This window comes from Ctenocephalides felis, unplaced genomic scaffold, assembly GCF_003426905.1.
Source record: "Ctenocephalides felis isolate EL2017-DRISC unplaced genomic scaffold, ASM342690v1 CF-g0.4_SCAFFOLD_01170, whole genome shotgun sequence".
In the NCBI taxonomy this organism is placed as follows: Eukaryota; Metazoa; Arthropoda; class Insecta; order Siphonaptera; family Pulicidae; genus Ctenocephalides; species Ctenocephalides felis.
The window spans coordinates 44740439-44766332 of NW_020537324.1; the positions used below are offsets into that span (position 1 = coordinate 44740439).

The 25894-nt window shown below is 31.0% G+C and overlaps 1 pseudogene; it reads right to left on the reverse strand.

Annotated features, from left to right (window-relative positions):
- Positions 1-1280: 1280 nt before the first annotated feature.
- The window catches only part of LOC113367295, a 48982-nt pseudogene continuing 24368 nt past the window's right edge, over positions 1281-25894 (reverse strand).

Below are 25894 nucleotides of genomic sequence, written 5' to 3' on the forward strand. Positions count from 1 at the left end.
TAGCTCAGCCAGTTCCTTGCCTTTTGATGTTATCATCCTCAAGCCCCACAATGTGTTTTTAAGTTATAGTCGCCACCAGCAATAAATCTAGAGTTTCGCGAAAATTGTTTGAAATCTGCTTTCTTTAAATTATGGCGGGGTGGACAGCACTGCCGCAATTACAGGTCGTAGGCATAATTTTTTTTTTTTACTGAGACTGCTTGGATGTGGTTTTCCTTATATGATTGAGTTTTGGTTAAATTGTATATTTTGCTGTTGTTGTTAGCCGGCCCAAGGTCAATAAAAAACATATTAAGCGGGCGCTTTGTTTTGTATTGCTTCACATTGATAATACTTCTCACCTTATGATTTTGTTCCTCAATTTCTTGTATAATTTCTTCCGTGTCGTACGTATGATGTATGTTTTTCAGCACTACCCTGAATGCCCTTTCTTCGTTTAGCTGATATGTGTGAAAGATAGCTTGTTTTGATTTTTAACGAGTTTTCTGTACTGTTCTGGTGCTGCTACATTGATCTTGACTATGTCATTTGGCATTGATTTAGTGATATATTCATTTGTGTTGAGTATTTAATTTATGTCACTAATCATATCCGCCAATTTATCTACGTTATACACAAATACGAGCGGTGGCCTTTGGACCTTTGTAGTGTTTTCGTTCTGTGTATTCGATGTTGAAGCTAGTAAGCTAAATCTGTTCGATGTTACAATTTCATTGTTTAAATTACGAAGCCGATGGAGTCTGGCTGTAAGGTTCCATGTCGCTAACGACAGTATTTATGCTTTGTTCATGAACTATTGGCTTATTAATTTGCTGTTGTTGTTGTTGCATCTGTTGTTGTTGAAGCTTATGTAGCTGTTGTTGTTGTTGCAGATGTTGTTGCTGCTGTAGTAGTTGTATATACGCACTTTGTTCGTGGTTATTTACCTTGTTAATTTGCTGCTGTTGTAAATACGTATTTTGATCGTGAGCAATTGACATAATAATTTGCTGTTGCTGTTGTTGTTGTTGTTGTTGTTGTTGTTGTTGTATACGATGTTGTATAAACGCACTATCTGTCATTGAAGTGTCGATCAAGACATTTTATGTTTCTATTAACGGTAATATAGATTTTCCATTTTCTTGATGTTGCATTATATTATTAATATTAATAAAACTATTTAATTTAATTAATAATATTCGGCATTTAATTTGTAAATGCCCCCGCTACGGGGACATTTGTGTGTTTGTTGAGAACTGTTTAACTGCGCATGCACTTGTACACAATAACAATCCACAAAACTAAATATCACAGCCTTTCGTGGTCATTGCTGCAGCATACGTATATGGAGAGTGTGCAAAAGCTGTAGTGGCAGCATGCCTCTTACAAGTAAGAGGTACATGGGTTGTATAACTGTATTCAAAAATGAAAAAACAAGGACTCTGACTCTGTGCATCCATGACTGAGTTGGAGAATAAGTCAATACATCGACCCTCGAGAAAAGTTAAAATTCAAATATATGTAATAAAAAGGAAAAAGTAATAAAGAAACATGTAAATATGTTAGGAAAAAATTAAATTGTATGTAATAAGTAAGAAATAGTAATATGTATGTAAGAAAAAGCGTTAAGTGTCTTAAAAATGTAAGAAAAAGTGTTAAGTATCTTAAAAAAAATGTAAGAAAAAAAGTAATAAAGTTTAAAACAAAAAAAAACAGGTCGACCTGCTATCTGAATAAAAACATTTGCGGTCAGCGAATATCATTCTGCATAGAATTTTTGAAAGAAATATCGTTTTGTTTTGTAAACATTTGTGTAGGAATGTGATTGTTCTAACAAATATGGAAGTTATGGAATTTGACATTGCTGGTGACGAATGAAAGGAAAGTGTTGGATTTTGTTACTCTTTCCTAAATATTATAACATGACCAAACATAAACTACGACTTTTTACAACTTAATTTATAAATTGCAATAACTCTTTATATGAAGTGCACTTGTCTTGAAAGTAATTCTCAAACTTTTTTTGTAGTTTTATTCGGAATAGTTAATTGATTTAATGCATGTACAGCTGTGCCAAGTTTTTCTAAAAAAATATACAACTGCAAAGAGTTTACTGTTTAACTGTGTGAAAAAATTAATGCCCACACAAGGATTATTTGGATATTTGTTGATTAGTGAATCCCATAAAATCGAAACTTTATTGACAGTAGATAATATTGTATATTTTTTTCAGTACGGGGCCTTATAATGCGCCTGTTGAATAATTGATTTTGGATATATACTTAGTCGATTTCGATATTATCATGAATAAGCACTTTGATTGTTTCGTAAAACAGCGGCCATTTTTTTAAATCACTCGAAATTTCAATAGGCAAGGTAGTTTTGGTACTTCGATAAGGAGGTAGACGGGATTTTGAATTAAATTTAAATGTAGAATCTTTACTTTTTTAATAGAATAATTAGTATTATTTTCGACAGAAATAGAAATAGTATTATATTAACTTCCCGTAGGGCAAGTTATAGTAATCGCAAAAAAATCGAAAATAAATTTTTTTATATATTTTTACGTTTCAAAACTTTCTGAACATTTTGGCATACCTTAGAAGAAATGAATGTATGTGTGTGTACGTGTATGTGTGTGTGTTAGGATACAAATTTTCATTTGTAGCGATTTGAATAATTCAAAAAACATTCGATTCATATTGATAAGGAGACGTGCTGATTCGTTTTTGGCGAAGGCAGGTCTAGCCGTTCCGAAGATATGGGGCAAAAAGTGCCAAAAACGGTAACTCAGTATTTAAGGGGACGGAGTGTCCGATTTGAATAAGTCAAAAAACATTTTACTTGTATTAGCAAGATGAAAAATTGATCAAATTTTCATGAAGGTCTAGCGGTTTCGGAGATTTAATGAAAAAAGTGAAAAAAATGCCATTTGGCGGTCAAAAATGATCATTAGACATATGCACATCAAATTATCAGATATTTTTTATAGAGATTTTAACAATAAGTATAAATTTTGTTTACATTCCTATGGGTTCCGTACCAATGTTTATCCGTTAGACGGCGACGCGTCGCTTACGCGCTCCGATATTTCGTCTCTATGCAGTTAAAGCAGTACGATTGCTTTGAAAAAAGTTCAGAATTTCCAAAATATTTCAAAATAAATTTTACTTCAAAAAGTCTTTTTTTTTCAAAAAAATGTCAAAAATTTATAGTTTCTTAAAAATCTATTTTTTTCACAGTAATTTTTTTTCAAAACTGTTAATCCTTTTAAAAAAAAAATAATTTTTGGTACGGGAAGTTCCAGCAATTTTCCTTAAGGCACGATGCCATGCGGCGCCCCACTAGTTCCGCGCGTAATTGCTCCATTGATAGGAATGCAGCATAATCCGGTACTAAACTGAGATTTTCTTATTGCGTGTAGTTCAACACATTCACGCCGGCGTGGGCCACCGGTGACGAGACTATTATACCGGGCGGCGCGGGCCACGATCGTCCCCCGCGTGAAGGTGTTAATTTCGTTAATGAATTGATCTCGAATGTTAGGTTCTTAAAATACTACTGTTTTCGTGAAGCATGATCCATACTTCTGGTTAATTCGTGCGCATTTTTAATAACGGAAAGATACATTTTCTGTTTGAAAATTGGCCGTGTGATTAGCGCATTAGTAGGTACACCCTTGGGCTACACATTTATAAAGAAAAAAAAAACAAATAAGAAAACAATATAATAGTTTTACCTTAGCGTCCGGTAAATGCAATTATTCACTAGCAGAGATTGACACTTTGTTCCTGAAGATAGAATCGGCAACTTGGGGAAACTTTCAATCTTAATCGAAAATCCGGCTAGAGGTGCGAAAAATGTGGTGTGGCCTTAATTAGAAATAATCAGACCCATGAAATCTCTTGTTACATATTGCACAATGGACTGTAATTTGAAAAATAAAATGTTCTACTTCTTTGAGAATAACAAACTGAAAAATAATATGATTTAAACAAGAAAGGAAATAAGATTTAAATAAGAACCGAAAATTATAAAAATTAAGGAATTCGAACAAAAGTATGCAAATTCATCACTGAAACCAAATCGTGAAGGAAACCGGTTATAATCCAAAATGTAGATTGATTAGAACTATATGAACTAGTCTGGCACTAGACAGGAAATAGAATTGGATAAGATTCGCAATCGTTAACAAGACTGAACTCGTCCAAAAACTGAATGTAGACCGAACTCGACAAAAATAAAAACTGAACTAAAATGTATCGATCAAAGGAAAAAAAGAGACATGCAGATTGGATTAAAAAAGAACCCTTCAACGAATATGGTAATATCGATAGATATTAACTAATACTCGTTGTGGCGTCACAAATGTCATTGGCAGTCAACGATCGGCTGCGGTATCAAATTCCATGTTTTTTTATCGGGGTTGATCAAATATTTAAGCTTCAGAAAACAGCAATACATACTTATAATTTTCTTCTGCAATAAACCATCTTGCAAAAGCTTTGCTCGAAATATAATATTTCGACTATTTCGAGTAAAGGGTGCATTTTTTCACAAATAATTTGAGTAAAAATGCATGTTATTCTTATGTGATGACATTAAAATTATTTTTTCATGATTTTTTTATATAAATCAATTTTAGTATTAGTAAAAAAATATACAGTATTTATTTAAATTTATATTTATTTCAGAAATCAACAACTATTTATATGCTTTTAATGTAATTAACAATAACAAAACATAAATCATTTTCTAAACTTACAGAAAAAAAATTTTTTTTTCCTATTTAAGTCAAATCACTTTATGACAATGAGAATATTTATATTTTGTACATATTATAGATGATATGCAAGTCGTTTGACCGTGATAAAATATTTCACTTAATCATACTTTTCATTGTAGCAAATATTTATAAATTATCCGTATTAATAATTGACTAATTTGCCTAATAGTAGTCTATAAATATGAGCTACCACAATAAAAATAGTATAATCAGAGTAATGATAAATTCGAGTATTTAGTTAAAAATTTGGTTAAATGCTTTCAATGGTAAAATGCACATGCTATCATTCTTTTACACGATGCATCAAAATAATAACATATCAGAGTATACAAAACATTCTCAATGTTTATGTTTTACATCACCTTAAACAGGTTCTAATAATTATTGATTGTAGAAGCAGAATCATCTTAATTAGACAATTTGGTCTTAGGCCTTCGTTTTATTAAATTGATGCTATTCAACAAAAGAAAATCTGTTAATGGTGTAAAACATTTAACTTAATGCACACTTAATTCTATATAACCTAAACAAGATATAAAACATGTATTTATTATACAGTATTCAGTAAAGTAAATAATTAAATATCACTTTTAAATACATCTAGAATAAAGAATATATGGTTGGACCATTTGCCTACATAATTAATATAAAAAACTGGAATCTAAAGGAATGTAGACACTTTAAAGTTCGAAAGTAGGCCCTTTCATTGAAAGAATAATCATATAAAATAATTTATTTATAAATGTATATATATATATACATAAAATAAATAATGGGTAGTACCTGCCCGTGTGCAGGTCTGTAGCGGAGTTAAACTCCAACTCGATTCAGGAAAGAATAGTGTGAGAGGCAGTGCCCGAAATGGTCTATTTTTAATTGAATATATATATATATATATATATATATATATATATACAGATATCCTGAAGATGGAACGTATCTAGTTCCCAAACGTCGACAGTAAATAAATAAAGAAATGTCTATGAATAAATATTATAAAAACTAGAATTTTCATTATGTGTTCCCTATAGACAAAATGTGAAAACTTATTAGATTACACGACGTTGTTTATATATGTTTGAATGAAATATATATATAAACAAAATCTAATTAAGCGGACTTATTGTTAGAATGAACATATTTAAATTAAATGAATCAATTTTTCGTTCAAATGACAATTTCTCAAGTTTTTTTTTCTATAACCGCTATAGAAGAGAGTCTATAACCGCTATACATGCCTTCCCAATTAATCCCTTCTCAATTAATCAGTTCTTCATCTTGTCAATACAAGTAAAATGTTTATTGAATTATTAAAATCGGACGCTCCGTTTTTCTCCGTCTTAAAAACTGAGTTACCATTTTGTCACTTTTTGCCATATAAAATTGCCATATAATAACTCAATAAATGTAATAAAACTTTGCACTAGTTTGTGCAAAAGATAAAACTAATCTGATATTTATTATTTGAGCGAGTACGATGAGGCATATATCTCAAACAAAGATCATTTAAATAAAATGAGCATAAAATTTTACTGAATATGACTTTGTATATGTTAACTATATAAATATTTTTCGTTAAAAGCAAGTATTCCCAATTTTTTTTTCAAAAAATAATGCACGGATTCGAAAGTAGTACAGAAAACTGCTCAGAGGATCAGGATATCTTGCAAAGAAAGGATCGCTTGGATAGCACTTATTGACGGATAAAGTCATAATTCATGTAATATAAATTACTCCTTAATTATATATATATATATATATCTATCTATCTATATATATATATATATATATATATATATTGATTGTTTCTTTTCCGAACAGTAAATCCAATAATAAAAAACAATTTGTTTTTTGAATATGTTTAATAACGACGTTTCGGAACTAGGTACGTTCCATCATCAGGTTTATTCTGTCAAATACAATGTTTTTTAAAAATATTGATTAACATTAATTAATGATGGTCAATACAGATTAATTAGAAAAATTATTAATATTGATTATTAATATTAGAATAATTATTAATTATTAATATTCTTTCAAAGAAATGTTTTCAAAAATTAAATCCACCACCCCTCCTAAATTCAATACTAACATAGTTTATTCCATCTCTTGCAAAAATTGTCAAAAACAATACATTGGCCAAACATCACAATAATTCATAAGAGAATGAGACAACATGAATTAAGCGTCACTCATCATAAAAGCCGAAATTTCCAAAGCACTCTTGTCCAACATTCCATTGAAAACTCACATAATTTTACCTTTGAACCCAATATTTTATATAGAGAGGACTGTACTTTTAAAAGACTTTTTTCTGAAAGCAGTTTAATCTTTTTGAATTCGTTAAATAGTGTTAATAAAAGATCAGATCACAATATCATTCATGACTCGTATCTAAATTTTTTAAACCTGATTAAAAACAATTAATCCTAATAATTTTTGAATATGTATATATATATACATGTATATGTGTTATAATATATGCACATCCATATATGTGCTTATATGTATGTTTTTGTATATACACTATGTACATGCACTTGCGTATATGTTCATGTATATAATTATGGATACATTAATATATAGAAATGTGCATATGTATGTATGAGTATGTAGGTGTGCATATGCATGTGCATGTATATATATACATAATATTTCTCAACATTTACTAAAGCAATATTTCCTCTATTTTCGTAAATTACCAATACAAGAGCGATAAAAAATCATTTTTGCCAAGAATTCCGTACATTGTCCCTTACATCTGGCCGGCAGAACTCCATATCAGTGTGTTTAAGTCTTGTGTAGTCGTAACATCTACAAATATCCTCCAAAAAAATCGAGTGTTTTTAACATAAAAATATTAGTGATATGGATATATAAATTATTACAGGTAAATAATTTTTGCTTCTCAATTTTATATAAAACCTTTTTTAGTTAATTCTTATTACTCTTTACCCCGGTACATAATCCATTCCTTTATAAAAAAATTTTCTAATTAATCTGTATTGACCATCATTAATTAATGTTAATCAATATTTTTAAAAAACATTGTATTTGACAGACTAAACCTGATGATGGAACGTACCTAGTTCCGAAACGTCGTTATTAAACATCTTCAAAAAACAAATTTTTTTTATTATTGGATTTACTGTTCGGAAAAGAAACAATCAATATATTGAAAAAAATCTAGGACTTATCTATTGAATATATATATATATATATATATATATATATATATATACGGGCACTGCGGTGTGTAATGGCAACGGAAAATCTATCGCACTATATTCTTCTCCAAATCAAATTGGGGTCTAACTCAGCTTAACGGAGCTGCCCTAGTGCAGCACCATTTATTATTTCATTATATCTATATATTATGCAATTATTATATTATAGAGCAATTTTCTTTGCACCAACTTGGTTAATGATGTTAAAAATACACATTTTTCTAGGCTTGTTGAAATTTTTGAACTTGAATTTTTCTGCTTGCCCCATAAATATTATTGCAGTTTGAATTTAGACTTATTTCCGTTGTATAAAAATATAGTTGTTTTTAATTTTAATTAAGTTAGTGCAAACAAAGTGTACTGTGTTTATTTTTATAAAATTAACCCTTTCGCTATGAGAGTGTTTACCGCAGGAGTAACGATGCTATACGGAACAAGATCACCGCACACATCACCGGACACAAGAACTTTTTTTTTAATTTTTCAATTATTATCAATAAAAATATATTTAAAATAAAAAATACACTTAAAAAAAAATTAAATATTAAAAAAAAGAATTATCAATACTTTAACTCATAGCGAAAGCGTTAATATTCTCTGCTCTCACATTCACATTACTATTATATATATATATATATATATATATATATATATATATAAATATATATATATATATATATGTATATATATATAATTTGTAGAAAATGCAATACAGATATATCGAAAAACCGGTATACTGTGTTAAATTTTCGACGGTATTTACCTTAAAAATATCGGTATTTCTTGTACTGAAACATAAGAGTTAGGGGATACATCTTACACATAAGTTTGAGTTTATCGGAACAATTTCTCATAATCAACAACAAATCTCATTATCACCTAAAACATATGTCTTTTTAAGTCGCGCTATAGACAAGTGTCAAAATATCATCTCGACTCGTCATTAGGCTAAATATTTTATTATTTTTCAATGAACTTAATATCAGCTCAAGAGTAGCGTTCCCGATTCACATGCTGGAGGTTCCGAGTTCGAATCTCCGGCAAGAATTTGGAAAAATATTAACTAGTTAAGTTGGAGTAATAATAGAGTTATGAATTGTACTAATAAGATATGTATGTAAAATCAAACTGTATAAAAATTAGATAATTGGAATTAAAAATGAATTGAAGTAAGAAGAATTTAGAAGAAATGAGAAGTATAGAAGAAGATGAAATGAGAAGATAGTAAAAGAAGAATGAAGATAAGTTATGAAGTATAGAAAAAAAAAGAATAGGATTATATGAAGAAGATAGTATAAAATTGAATATTGTATAGGATATATGATTGTATAGAATAATGTAGGTGGCTAAATGCTCGAGTAAGCGAGGCCAAAAAATAAAAAAAATAAAAAACTTAATATCGAGTCACAAAGAATATCCTCACAAATAATAATCCTCTTGTGTAAAAATGTAACGGCTTTTTAAAATTCAAATTATTTAAATAATACTCAAAATCTACGAAATAAAGCGTACTACTGGGTAATCTTTATTATTTAAATAATATTGTTTTAAATAAAAATCACATCGAATAGTTTTTGGTCTTTCTTCCGCATAAGTTTGATTTTGATGAAAAGAAGGTACACAATAATCGATACTGAGTATTATCAATATTAGATTTATTTTTTATATTCTTGCAAAAAACTTTCAATTTTGTCTACATTTTGTTAAATAATATTAATACCGCTATTTACAGGTTTCAAAAACAAAAATACCGAAATACCGGATTCATTTTTTTATCGATATTGCATTCCCTATATGTTTGCATACATGTACTTTGTAATATTGCTTTATATAGAAACTATCTAATTAGAAAAGTTAAATACAATGTCTTATTTTCATATATATAATTCAGTCCGAAAGCTTAAGTAGTAATATAAGTTATAATAAAATTATAAATCCACATCATACAGTTTACAATATTGTAAGTACATTAAGAAAATGTTTAATATTCATTTCATTCCTAAATGTGAATAATATACAAAAAATGTTTATAACAATTTTTTACTTATTATTTTCGCATTATAACTATTTGTTATCAATAGCAATCACACATTAATATTTTCTATGAACTTGAAATAAATCCGATTAATAATGTCAAAGTACTTACAATAAAATATTCGTAAGTTTCACTATATCCCAAAGAATATGCACCACAAGTCAACCAATCTCGAGGATATAGGTGGGTGGCGGGCGCCTCATCATCGGGCTTGCACTTCTCGTTTTGCTTCGAAAAATATTCATTACACAATTCGTGGCAAGATGGACAAATAATCGCTCCGCGGTGTAGCCAACCATTGCTCAGTATTTTTATGTTCAATTTTTGGCTTGGATAATGGCAAGTGTATGTGTAGTTGGACACCTAGTTTAAAAAACAATGTCATTATTAAAAAACGAATATGTTATTAATACATGTTGAAAGAAATCGGTTGTATCATATCAATTAATTAAAAATTGGAATAATAAAAGCGTTCATACAACACTTGTTTCGTTGCTTTTTTGGTCGGCTGTCTAACATTCTGGTTATCAAGTAGGCAAAATGACGTCGTATCGATCTCCATTTACTTCCAGCAAGCGAGATTTAGGTATTACAACGTGCGTTATTTTTGTGGCTGGATCACAGACTTATGATGTTAGGAGTGTCCACCCATTTGTAATAATTATAAAAAATATCATAAATTACTATATAGCGGTCAGAATATGAACGTCGCAGTATGCTTTTTTAGTCATAGCTCTTACATTGCATGTTAGAGATAAGAACAACACGTGTTTCGAATAATGGTCTTTTTCAAGGCTTTCTAACTGCAAAACCACAAACTGCGCCTTAAATAAATAAGGAGTGCGTGGTTTCTGACTCACATATAACGAATCTGAACAAGTTCGAACGAACATTCTAGAAAAGGATTGCGCCATATTGATAAGGAATATAAAAGCTGCAGGATGATGGAATCGTTGTTCATTCTTAGTCAGTCTTAGTCAGTCTCAGTTCATTCTTAGTTCATATTTCAGTCAATATAGTTCAGTCGTTATAATGTGTCAGTAGTATTTAGTAATCGATGGAGTTATATATAAGTTCAGTTGTTAAGTTAAAGTTATATGAAAAGTGTACAAGAATCATAAAATAAACATAAACATCAAACGTCTTCATCTGCTTACTGATTCGCCTTCACAGTCAGGTATCAGCTTAAAGCTGAGCAGCAGGAAGAACCTACATTTTGTTGACACCGTCGCTGGATGGGGCACAACAATGAATAAAGCCTGGACATAGACCAAATACTATATATCTTCATTGTATAAAGTGTAGACAGATAGAAGGAACTGTGACGTCACTTGCTGAACGACAGTTGCCGACAATCGTGAACTCTCCCGATTGATTAAATGTCATATGTCATATGCTGCATGCTGTGGATTCGCAACATGTGGATTCGGTTTTATGTACATTTATTTCAAAGGGGAAATATTAATATCATTTCTTACAAACATCACAATTGCCATTGTATTATTGAAATAAAACTATCACAAATGATGTTTGAATTATATCGACTATTACATGGACTGCTGGTCGAGCGCAAAACATTTTGCCGACTTGACAATCAGCATGCTAGTCAGCAGAGCATGCTCGTGTGATTAGGACTGTGAACAAGCGCAATTTTTATGGATGGATTCGTTCTTTCGAACCAATAGGGAAGCAGTATTTTGACATGTGGTTTATCACATTTAGGGTGCATTCGCGTTGGACGCTTACGCGCTGTGAGCGCTCAAACTTATAAGCACAAATTTTTAGTGTTCGAGATGACCGCTAAGCGTTTAGAATCAGTAACTAAATTTCGTTCGTTTTGGATACTGTGAGCGTCAATAATCATCAACGGTCCGTAACAGTAATTGTGTAAATTTTATTACTTTCTGGATCAATTAGCTCAACAAAAAATAATTGTGATCTACAGCTTGCCATTTTTGCGGGATTATAAAGAATTTAACAATTAATAAATAAATGAAATTTGGTTAACTTATGCAATTAAAAGTAATATTAAAATTAAAATTTAAAATTATTTAAAATTAATTAATATTAATATTAATATTGAAAAATAATTGTGATATACAGTTTGCCATTTTTGCGGGATTATAAGGAATTTAACAATTAATAAATAAATGAAATGACAGTTAGTAAAAACAACTGACGCTCACGCTTTTGCTGCCCCACCTCTGTGGCTTGAGCATATCTGAGCGCAAGTATGTGCTACGAACATGCTACGATGATGCTACGATGATGCTACGAGCGTACTTATGTGACACTCACAGCGCCAAGTCGAACGATGAAAATGACATGTAAGCACCCTCCCAGCGCGTAAGCATCCAACGCGAATGCACCCTTAAAAATCTAGCAAGCTAAAACAAATGCTAAAAACAAGCAAGCATGATGTATATTTTAGTTTATTTTATTTAAATATGTTTGTTTCGCATCGTGTAAAACTGTGAAACAAACGGCTTAAAAAACTATCATAAAATCTAGCGCCGACATCGACGGCACAATATACCATGCCATCCAGCCCAGAAAACAAGCGTCGTGTGAAAAGGTCTTTAAAAATCAAGTATTGCTATGTAGCCATCATTGGCTTTATTCATAGGCCCATTATCCATCCACAAAAATAACGCACGTTCTAATATCAAAATCTCGCATGTGGGAAACAAATGGAGATCGACCCGACGTCATTTTGCCTACTTGATAACCACCAGCAGACCAAAAAAGCAGCAAAACAACCGTTGTGTATGCGTTGTGTCAACAGGCCTTAAATCTCAATTTCGGTTGATTAAGTCAATTATTTTATAATTTTTTGTAGTTTTAAATATTTTCCTAATTAAAATATTGTAATTTCATTAAAAATACAATTAGCAAAATTACTGAAATGAATGTACTTGGGCATTTATTTAAACGGTGTTCAAAGAATTACAATTTTAAAAAGTTTAATAACATATGATCCAATATTAATGTCCAAATTTAATGTCTCCCTATTATTTATAAGTTCAGGTTATTGTTCTTCAGTAAGTCAATCATATTGTGAAAGATTATGTTTTTAACATCATGCACCTATGAAAAACTGGATAATATATTGATTGCGAGTCAAGGTAAACTTAGATGATTATATTACCATGATGTGAAGTCGTCCATCCTCGCACATGTATTCATAACATCCAGAGCCCCAATGTTGCCACTGTCGAACTTGCTTGCAGGACCTTTCCTCCCACATTTGATCAGTATGTTCGAAACATTTGGAATATATACCATATTTTTCCAAAGCAAAATTTTTATCGCTAGCTGTCAATAATAAATACAATAATATAATGAATGTATGAGTAATATAGTATTTTAGTTCGGCTGAAAACTTTGTTCCGTTTCTGTGAGAGGGTATTCCGATAATAATATTATATCTATATAATTTTCAGTTAGTACCATCTTACAAACGCTACTAACAATACTGGCAATACTAGTTGAGCAGAGTTTGGGACTGTTTAAGCAAAATTAATCCGAGTTTTTGCGTTAAAATATTGTCACGAATGCGGTACAGTGCGCGAAATGTTTAATCAACTATTTTTATAATCTGAATTAGAATAACGTTATAAGAAGCTGTCCCCAAACCGAAAGTAGACTATTAATATGCAATTAGTGTGTGATGTGAATCGTGCCCGAAGTATGGACATGTTTGAACACTGGCTGCACCGTGGAATATAATTAAGCTTAAAATAAGAAATGTTTAGCATAAGTTGTGAATATATGTGAATATAAACTAAAGATTAAGTCACCTACAACGCCTCTCATTAGTGGTTGTTGTAATAAAATGGAATAAAAAGTAAAGGTAAAAGTAATTCAAGAATGAAATAATAGAAATGACAAACTAATTTGTGATATTATCATGGGTTTTATCATAACTACACTCCGGAGTGTAATAAACAGACAGCCGAATTGACTGGACGCGTGGACTTTCTATCTTGAGAAAGGAAAAACCATCAACTGCGACTATTATATCGAGTTATTGGAGCGTCTTGAGATCAAAATCGCGAAAAAATAGTCTCATTTGAAGAAAAAAATGCTGCATCATCAAAGCATTGCATTATGATCCAAAGCATTCAGAACAATGGGAAAAATTATCGAATTGGGTTTCGAATTGGTTTCCCATCCACCGTAATCTCCAAATATATCTCGGAACAACTATATCCTGTTCGCAGACCCCAAGAAAAAAGCCCGGCAGAAAAAAGAAGTAATCGCCGACACTGAAAACTATTTTGAGGCTAAAAATGAATCGTAATAAAAATTGCAAGATCGCTATAATCGGTGCACCGCTTCCGAAAGATACTAAAAGGTTTTTTTTAAAACGGAACAAAATTTTATGTCAAATTGTTATGTAGAAATCAATTTATACACATTTATTTACAAACATACATACATACACGCACTAAATAAAAATTGAAATGGAAATCACCAATGTATAAATAAATACATTTCTTTGTTAAAAATACATCTGTATTTTTTGTATAACTTACATGGATTATTTTCTTCAAATTGGCAGTGTGAACCTCTCACAATAACATTTTTGCTTCTCCATGTAAATTCTTGTATATATGGGCAATAATCGGATAATGTTACAGATCCCCCATAAAATCCTTCTCGTCCTGATTCCACGTGATTAATTTCATCAAAATTCTGCAAATGATCAATTTATTTAGCATATTTTGATATTTTTACACATAATAAATATCGATCGACTATCTTTTATGTGCTTATATCAATATATCTTTTATGTGCCTATATAAATTTATACAGATTCAGAAACGGAGTAAAAACGCTGAAACTTTTTCGTTTGTCGATTATATTTAAAATCGTGAAACCAAAAAATTATGTAACTATACATTCTGCGATATAAATAATACAGAAGAGGTCGCAAAATATTATTATATCGGAGATGCACATTAGAAAATTGTTCGTAAATATTTCGAACATAAAAATAGATGAATACAAACGGGTAGAGAAAAACCAAAGAAAAACTTATTAAAATACTGAATGAAATAGATTGGGAATGTGAATAGTAGCTTTTCAAAAATATCTTCAAGCAAGCAAAAGCTGTGAATAATAAGGTAATCGACCTTACACAAAAGTTTGAGGCAATTGCAGGGTTATTCTTAGTTTTTTATGGGACAGAAGACGGACAGTGTTCAATTCATAACGAGATTCGTCAATCAAAAGATCAATAGAAGGCACTTGAGATTTTTCAATTAGAGGAAGAAAAATCACTACTATAAATTCAACTTTTATTAAATTCAAATTTTATAAACTCCATAATAAAAAACTAAAACATTTATTGAACATAAGCGATCTTCTAATAAAGTGATTTAAAACTATTATTCAATTGATTCATTCCAAATTATTTGTTGCATTTACAAACAAATCAGTTGTTTGATTCAATTTTAAAATCAAGGAATTGAAATCACATCCATGCATATTTATTTACTATGATATGTCAAAAATTATTGGATGTTCTGAAACGCAAAAACATTAAAAACTAGTGGGGTGGGTGGCATCGTGCCTTAAGGCAAATTGCTGGAACTTCCCGTACCGTAACGAAACGTTCGAGGAATATTGAATGTTTTCAAATAGATTATTATAAATATTGTATTATTGTCTAATATTTATAATAATTATATAAACTGAATTGCAGAATTGAAATTATTTGTTTAAAGTATATTAGAACTATAGTCAGAATTAAAAATAAAATCTGAATTATTTTCGATATACAAAAAATTAAAAAAAAAAAAAAAAAAAAAAAAAAAAATGGTACAATTTTTTTTTTCCAAAATTAATTATTTTGTTAAGACAAGCAGAAAGTTCTTTGAATCAATTGAATCGGACGCTTAGTTCTCCCAAAACTGCCATTTTTTGTACATTTAGCTCTGTATCTCCGAAATGGCTGGGCCTGCCTTTGCGAAAAACTAATAACCCTTTCTCCCAATCATTACTAATGGAATGTTTTTTAGATCATTCAAATCGGATGCTCCGTTCTCTCAAAAACTCGATTTCTATTTTCTGCACTCTTTGCTCCTTATCTCCGTAACTGCTGGACCTGTCTTTGCCAAAAACTAATCAGCTCTTCTCCTTATTAATAGGAATCGAATGTTTTTTAAACCATTCAAATCGGTTGATCCGTACGCCCGAAAACGTGGACGAAAATTTGTATCCATACATACATACACACACACACACACACACACACACACACACACATCCATTTTTTCTGAGGTATGCCAAAACGTTCAGAAACCTTCAAAACGTCGAGAAATGTAAAAATTTTCAATTCCGATTTTCGGCCCATTACAATAACTTACCCTACGGGAAGTTAAAAATTATACCTTTTGTATAACCATATTTCACTAACATTGTTATAGAAAAATTTAGCTCCTTAACCAAGAAAGCCAAGGCATAATTTAATTGCGATAAACTGAATTCATTCACAAAAAAACGATATGTTAACCCTCTATAAAAAATATTTTTTAAAATAAATATATAATTTAATTTAATGTTGATCGAAATTCAGTAAAAAATTCACAAACAGTCAAAAATTCATCGATTATCAAGTGACTATTATAAAATAGTTTGCATATATTTTAAAATTCCGTTTAACACATTGAAATAAAAATTTTTTTTCTCAAAACTTAATACAATGTTAGTTGGACAAAAGTAAATTGTTTTTTAAGTGAAATATATGCTTTACTATGAACTGAAGAAATTGAGTGAACAACATTCACTGATTGAAAGCGGGGTGAAATATTCGATCATTAAATTAAAGTTGTTTATATTATTAAATTCCGCAATATACAAAATTAAATTAAGAAAATCGGGCCCAAGATTAAAAAGGTGTTAGAAGCGGGCGACCATTCGATTTTTAGAGTTGAAGCACACCTATAGGCTGAAGGAAATCTCAATTGAAACTCGGTAAAAAAACATGCATTGACCAAAAGCGGGATACAAAAATATTGCTAAATGATATTAATTATTGAGTATAGGCAGTTATAATAATAATAAATAAAAATTTGGTTATTGAGTAGAGGCAAATTATTTGATGCATCTATTCTTACCTGATATTTTCTTGGAAGTTCTTCGGCGTGTTCTACTAAATTGCACAAGGCAACAGATGTTCGATCATCAGTGCATTCTGTTTGTAAAGGATCCCGTTTCAATTTGTCACAAAATGGATGAATTGATCGGCTTCTTAAATGATAAGAAAATATCAGTTCGCAATTCTTATCAGTATGAGTTCAGCTTAGTTTTAGTAATATTAATTACATATAGCGTAGCGGAAATCAGTCGCACAGGTCATTTGAAAGAAAACGACAGTAATTATAAAATTTTAATTATCGTGCAGAAAAGTTATTAGATCGGAGATTTTGTCGTTTCATTTTCATTTTCCTCCGTTTGTATGCACTTTGACACCCAATTTACAAAAACTATGTCGCACACCCAAATTACTATTAACTCAACTAAGTCAGTCCACATTACCTTTACCAAAAGAAAAGGAGATTGCCCAAATACAAAAATCAACATCAATGTAGAAATTCCAAAAAGCAACTCTGTAAAATACTTAGGACTTCACCTCGATAGAGGACTCACATGGAGTACCCACATCAGGACAAAGCGTAAGCAAATAGACAAAAAATTTCGTGAACTTTACTGGTTAATTGGAAGAAGATTAAAGATGTCATATGCGAACAAAATCCTGATATATAAAGCCGTAATTGTTCCAATATGGACATACGGTATCGAGCTATGGGCATGTGCAAGCATGTCGAATATAAAAACAATTCAAAGATCACAGTCAAAAATACTACGAGCTATAGTGAACGCGCCCTGGTATGTCTCCAACGAAATAATTCATCGAGACCTAAACATCAAATATATACAGGAAATTATCAAGGAGAGAAGTGCGAAATATCATCAAAGGCGCGAATACCATCCAAACACTCTAATAAAAGACCTGCTAAAACAATTTCCTATGAGAAGATTAAAAAGAAAGTGGCCGCAAGATTTAATAAATTAACAATCAATATATTTATGTAAGGTAATTCCTCACTAGAGAAATTTCTAAAAGCCCTGCACCCGTCAGCAAATAATCCCATTGAACCCAAGGTTCAGATTGGTTATAAGAAATGAATAAAAAAACGCTAATAGTACCCTGCAATTGATGGAGTTCGTTCCGATGCGAAGCAGTGCGCGATGCGCCCGAAACGAATATTTTCGCATTCATTGTTTATTTTAAGAATCGTTTCGGGCGCATCGCGCACTTTTTCGCATCGAAACGAACTGCATGCAATTGCAGGGTACTATTAGCGTTACGCGCGGGTGTATTGGCTCCGGTTTTTATCAATTTTCCAATGTGTTCCACATAATTGATTTGAACAATATTTGCAGTACTTGAAGAAAAAAGAATAACCTTTCGAATAACGCTAATTAAAAGGTGGTCCAACTGAACGCACTATCCGAAAACATCAATTGAAAAATTATTTTATCTTTTTCAGCTAATAATAAAAGATTATTTAGCATCGATTGTTCTACATAATGTGCTCTAAGCCAATATGAGTAGAACCACGAAATTTTTTTTCGATATCTCGCATGGTTACGCCAAAAAGTGAGTTAGAAATAAGGGGCCACTTTGGCATATTTTCAATGATATCTCGGCCATAAAATGGGGTACAAAGTTGAAAATTGGTATATCGTTTTTTTTTTCAAAAAGACCTTTAAAATGGCGTATAAATTATTCAAATAGCAGGGTGGGACCGATTCTCTATGGCAATGCGCCCATACCCTTTAATATAGAGTTTCGTCGTGTACTAAATTAAACCCAATTAAATTAAATTTAATCGGAAGCGCTAATATTGAGGAGTTCAGAAATGTCGCAATAAATAATTTCAATTATTACATTTGAATGTCAAATTTGGATTTTTATCAATTTGAATTTTGTACTATTAAATATAATATAATATAGTTGTAATTATTTTTAGAGTAACGTTTATTTTTAAAGTAGAGCAGGGCTAAAAAATCCGCGGGTGAAAAAGTTTAGCACCATTATCACAAAAACAATTAAAATATAGAAATTTTTAACAACACTATTTTAAAGTGTGGGATAAATATGTTTTTTAGCTTTTTTTTAAAATATGTACCTGTTCCTTTCTACCCAGCCTATGGGGTAAAAAGTGATAAGTAACTCATTTCAGAAAAATAGCTAAAAACTATTTTCATAATTAGTAATTAATTGAATTGAGAAACTACTTAACGTAGCGCGATACTTGTTTGTTTGATACGTGTTATTTATTGTGATGTGATTCATTTGATTTTTCACTTCAGACAGTATAATTACTGAAAGTCAAATTGGACCTTGTGCTCCTATACCCTGCCGATCTTACTTGAGCGACCCAATAGCGATTATTTATGAAACCTTTTTGTAATAAATAATTTTTCCATGCTTACAAATTAATTAAACAAATATATGTAATAAACACAAAATAAAAATTTCATTCACTGCACTGGAATGAATTAGTTCACAATCATTATGTATGCTTTGAACTGTGTAATCAATGCAATGGCATACAGTTAGAAACTATTTGCATTGCGTACCAAATTTGATGAAAAATATTTCTCTCCATGTATTCCAATAGCTTTTCCAACTAGATTATTATTTTCAAATGTTCGCAATTTCCAATTCTAAAGTGGTCTGATGATATTACTTATAATAATAAACAGTGGATATTTAGGAATTATAAGAAGAAAGCGATAGAAAAAAGTCAGACAAGTATAAGAGTTCATAAAATGAACAGTAAAACATATCTTTTTTACTAAGATATTATTGGAATATTAAAAAACAATATGCGGCATAAAGAGATAATTCGGGTTCTTACCGCTTAAGTATATTCATTTTTTAACTTCCCGCTGGGTAAATTATAGAAATCGCAAAAAAATCGAAAATGAAAATTTTTATATATCTTTACGTTTCAAAGGTTTCTGTTCATTTTGGCATACCTTGAAAAAAAAACGTTAACTAAGTTTTTAAGAGAACGAAGTGTCCCATTTTAATAATTTAAAAAACATTCTACTTGTATTGACAAGATGAAGAACTGATTAAATTGTAAACTAGTGGAGTGCATGACATCGTACCTTACGCCAAATTGCAGGAACTTCCCGTACCGTAACGAAATGATCGAGGAATATTAAATGTATTAAATATTAAATGAAGAATTATATAAACTGAATTGCAAAGTTAAAATTATTTGTTTAAAGTATATTAGAACTTTAGTCACAATTAAAATTAAAATCTGAATTATTTTCAACATAAAAAAAATGAAAAATAGAAAAAAAAAGAAACAATTTTTTCCAAAAGCAATTATTTTGTTGAAACAAGCAGAAAGTTCTTTGAATCATTCAAATCGGACGCTTAGCTCTCTCAATAACTGCCATTTTTCGCACATTTAGCTCTGTATCTTTGAAATGCCTGGACCTGTCTTTGCCAAAAACTAATCACCTCTTCTCCCGAACATTACAAATGGAATTATTTTTAGATTATTCAAATCGGATACTCCGTTGTCTCAAAAACTCGATTTGTATTTTCTGCACTCTTTGCTCCGTATCTCCGTAACGGCTGGACCTGCCTTTGCCAAAAACCAATCAGCACATCTCCCTATCAATAGGAATCGAATGTTTTTTGAACCATTCAAATCGGTTGATTCGTGCGCCCGAAAACGTGAACGAAAAGATGCGGACACACAAAACACACACACACACATTCATTTTTTCTGAGGTATGCCAAAATGTTCAGAAACCTTCAAAACGTCAAGAAATGCAAAAAATTTCATTTTTGATTTTCGGCCCATTACTATAACTACTGAAGTGTTGGATACAGAGTCAGAAAATTTATTGATATTAGTATTTAAGAGTATTTTCACATTTTAATCTACAATAATATACTTATACATTCCACAGTTATTAAATTAAAAACATACACATCATGCTAAACAGGTATCATTGATAAAAGCAAATGTATCTTACCTTGCTAATTTAGTGTTAATCCAATCTTTACAGCTTTTCATTACAAAGTCGCAACCGAGACCTCTTCCCCAACTCAGAGGTTCTGCATACGAGTAATCGGCTCTATACCAACCACTATCCTCCATCAAAGCCAACGTAATTCTCGAAAATACAGGACTTTGGGTATGAGTGCCCGTCATTGCTTCATTCTATAATTAAAAATATAGTATAGTTGTAATAATAATTTATCAAACAGAGCTATCGATCCTCGAAATCTTTGTCCATAAACTATTATGGTAAAGAAGAATATTTGAGCTTAAAACTTGATTCTCACAATGTAGAATTTATACGCTATTGTAATTATTAGTTGGCAACTAAGTAAGTGCGGTTTCAAGATTATATGGTGGTTTCAGTTAAGTTTTAGTTTTAATACGTACTCCGAATGTGAGATAGGGGTAAGTCCCGTAATATCCCGTAATATAATGCCGGACGGCACAAAGAACCGGACACTCTATTTAACGTGTATTATTTAAGCGAGTATAAATCTTTGCATTTCAAAATACAAATTAAAAGGGCACTGTGGCACACAGGTACAGGATCACGCGCCAAGTCTCACCTGTGACGCACACGGCCACGGCGAGAGCAACCGTTTCCTGTTATAGACACAAAATCGCGGCGTCACCTAAATATCAATGGAAGTAATTCTAGCATATTTATGCATTTACATTTGAGTGGTATGCAAAGGTGAAAGTTGTACTTGATTGTTATCCGTAAAATGGTAGAATATTATTATTAGATCTTTTAACCAATTTTAGTACGTGACACCAAATGAACGAAAATATCTGTCCCTTATCATCGGACACTAAGTCGTCCATTAGTGCCGGACAGTAAACATATTGATATTTTTTGTGAGAATTTACGTAATTTATTCCAATTATTTAATTTTGTTCCGTATGAGTGCTAACGGTCACTACATACCCCCATTTTTCGTAATTCCTAGTCAAAAAATGAAACGCTTATGGTGAATACACCATAGCTGAAACCATCGGTGTGGCCCAGCCAAAAGCGTGGATGAATACTGACTATTCTATTAATAAATATTATGGTCAATAAAAGACACATGTGCAGATATTCCAGGTGCATCAATGCAGGTTATTTTGAAATGTCCGGTACACTAGGTGCCACTGTTTAAAATCATATTTTTTTATACCAAAGGTTGATTGATAGTATTAATTATTTTTTTAGCAAAGATTGCAGTTTTGTTAATTTAGTTTGATTTCTAACTTTGTTATCTAACATAAATCATAATTTAATAAACATTTCGTAAAATATTTTTTGATTTCTTTATATATAACCTTTTGATATTGAATAGCAGGCAATTTAGATAAATCACTAAAAAGTTTAGCGTTCATTGAAAGATAAAAAATCAAATCGATTTTTTATCATATTTTGCTTTTTTATTTCTGCAATAGTAGAAAAGCATCTTAGCTCACAGAAAGTTTTGAGCTGTTCAAAGTGACCTTGAAAAAACGGCAGTATCAAAATTGATTTACCAAATTTCGTTCTGGTGATTTATCTCTCAAAGATGTAATATCTCTGGTCGTCAAGTTAAAATTGGTTATAAAAAAATTGTCTACTTTCCTTCTTACCAACCAACCGAAAGACCAGTTCTAATTAAACTAAACAATGCAGTTGAAGTAAAGCGGCCAAATTTGACAAATCGAAACAGTCATTTATTCCATTATTGATATCATATATCTTTGGCCACCTGAAAAAAATTATTGCAGCTATTGGTTGGGATGTTATGCTACATCCGCTACAGTGGCAGGCAGCATAGTTCTGATCTTACACCTTCTGATTATATTTTGTTTCGAATTTGTATTTGTGTCAAATTGTACCTGATTCAGTTTTTTGCTAATAACTAGAAGTTTTGTGAAGGTGGGATAATGATAAAGAATAAAGTTGTTTATTACCATGAAAAAATGTCTTTGATTTTCTAACAAAAATCTGCACTTACTTAGTTAGCCCCCTGAATTAATTTTAAAATTCGCTCAAAAGTTCTTAAATCTACCTACTTAACCCTCCGTCGGGCGCAGTCCAAGTATGAACAGAATCGGGCGCAGTGTATCTGACAGATACAGATTATAAATATATTAACAGGAGGATTATAGTTTTATATATTTTTATTTAATTTGCGCTTTTTCAATGTTGAATATGTATATTATGTGTAAACAAAAACAAAATATATATTAGATCAATATTATTTTTATAATATAGCAAAATATAAAAATCCGTACATGTGCTCAAAATGCTAGACGCACAAACCTTACTTTTTCTGAAATGAATAATTAAATTAATTATATAAAAACAATTGTCAGATTCTGTTGGAATGTTTATACACAGACTATATAAACAATTAAGACAGTAAAAACTTGGTGTTTTTGGTCATTTTGTACGTCAAATAGAATTTGGTTTAGTGCGTTTTTTTAACAAAATTGCTACCAGCAAAATATGCGAAGTTCAAAGACAATCTAATATGGACGAATAAATAGTAGATATAAAATAACGAGGCTACTGAGATATGGAGATCTCGATGACATCAAATTATGGAGAAACATACTAAAATGTTGGCCCTGTATCTGTCAGATCGGCTGCGCCCGACGGAGGGTTAATAATGCACCTGCCATGTATTCTAAATTTCAGAATAAAATGAGAACTAGTATTGCATGGCATTAGACTTTAACGCAAATTTCTAGAACTTTTCGTACCGTAATCAAACATTCCAGAAACAAAAATTATCAATATTCAATAAAAACTAGTGGTAAGTATGGCATCGTACCTTAAGGCAAATTGCTGGAACTTCCCGTACCGTAACAAAATGTTGGAGGAATATTAAGTGTTTTCATATATTATAAATAAATACTGTAACATTGTCTAATATTTATAAGAATGATATAAACTGAATTGCAAAGTTGAAAATATGTGTTTAAAGTATATTAGAACTTAAGAAGAATTACAATTAAAGTCTGAATTATTTTCGATATACAAAAAAAAATTTAAACAAAATTTTTTTTGCCAAAGGCAATTATTTTGTTAAAACAAGCAGAAAATTCTTTGAATCATTCAAATCGGACGCTTAGTTCTCTCAAAAACTGCAATTTGTTGCACATTTAGCTCAATATCTCCAAAACCGCTGGACCTGCCTTTGCCTAAAACTAATCACCACTTCTCTCTGTCATTACGAATTGAATGCTTTTTAGATCATTCAAATCGGATGATTTGACCAATCTCTCAAAAACTCGATTTCTATTTTCTGAATTCTTTGCTCAGTATCTCCGAAACGGCTGGACCAACATATCGAATCGAATATTTTCTGAACCATTCAAATTGGTTGATCCGTGTGCCCAAAATCGTGGACGAAAAATTGTATCCATACATACATACACAAACACATCCATTTTTCTGTAGTATCACAAAATGTTCAGAAACCTTCAAAACGTGAAAAAATGTAAATATTTTCAATTTCGATTTTTGTACGATTACAATAACTTACCTTACGGTAAGTTAATTATTAAATAATTAACTTATTCGAAAATTGTTTCAAATATTTACTATTATTGTAAATACTGTAAATTAATAAGTACTTATTAAATTGGGCGTATCCTATAAACAACTTACGTGTCTGTTTACGATTTTTTTAAATTCAGGAGCTTTCACCTATCGACAAAATTTAGTATCTGCACATACACCTGCACACACACATATATCTATTTTATCTAAAGTATGCCAAAATGTTCAGAAAACAAGAAAGTAAGTATATGCAAAAATGTTCATTTTCGATTTTTTAGGTTACTGTAACTTACGAGAAGTTGACACGTTGAGCCCTTTCCGTCCTTACTATCAGCCGGCAGTGACTAAACGATTGGTCGGCAACGTTTACCATGTAACACATTTTTCTTTAGAATGTTTCAAAAAATTTAATTAAAATTATATTTGATAGCATTACATTAAAAGTATTGAAACTAATTTAATTTATACTATAGATCACACATGTTATGTTAATAAAAATTCTTTTCCGATCCTCGAGGCTGACGCCAGTCATAGGGTAAGATGACTCGGTCCTCAGGGGACCGACGCCGGCCATACTAAAGTTGACTGTCAGTCGCGAGAAGCCGATGCCACGTGTTGATAGAATTACACTAAGACTCTTTACATCACTATTATTAGGTTCGGCAATTCACCTCGAGTATACGCTTTTCCCAATGCGTGAGTGCAGTGCCTTCTCCGCCTTGGTCTTCAAGTTCTGCCCCTTCAAGTTGTGGACAATCGAAATGTGCTCGTGCTTCCTTCACTACGCGGCGGGTAACCATCACATCTACTGAACGTGTAACCGTACCTCCTCTTACAGACCAACCTTGCCTTCGAATTCGCCTATTGTTTCATTGCTCCACTGGTGAATCTGCAACCTATGAGGAAAAAAAGCAATTAACTAATGTGCAAATTACTGGCACAACATTCAAGGAAAAAAAGACACAACTAATCAATAGAGATTGATCGATGATTGATAATGATTGTTTTAAATATTTCCAAATAGATTATTATAAATTGATTTATAGTATCTATAAATTTTATTATTCATATTTTTAATTGCAAAGACCTTGTTGCAGTAAAATCTTAATGTAAGAGGTATACTCTAAAGGAATATGATATGATAATATGAGCTTAACGATTGTGTAAATCATAAATATTTTTATAATAATGTCCCTCTGTAAGCTGAATGTAAGTATTATTCGCGGTGCTAAGCGC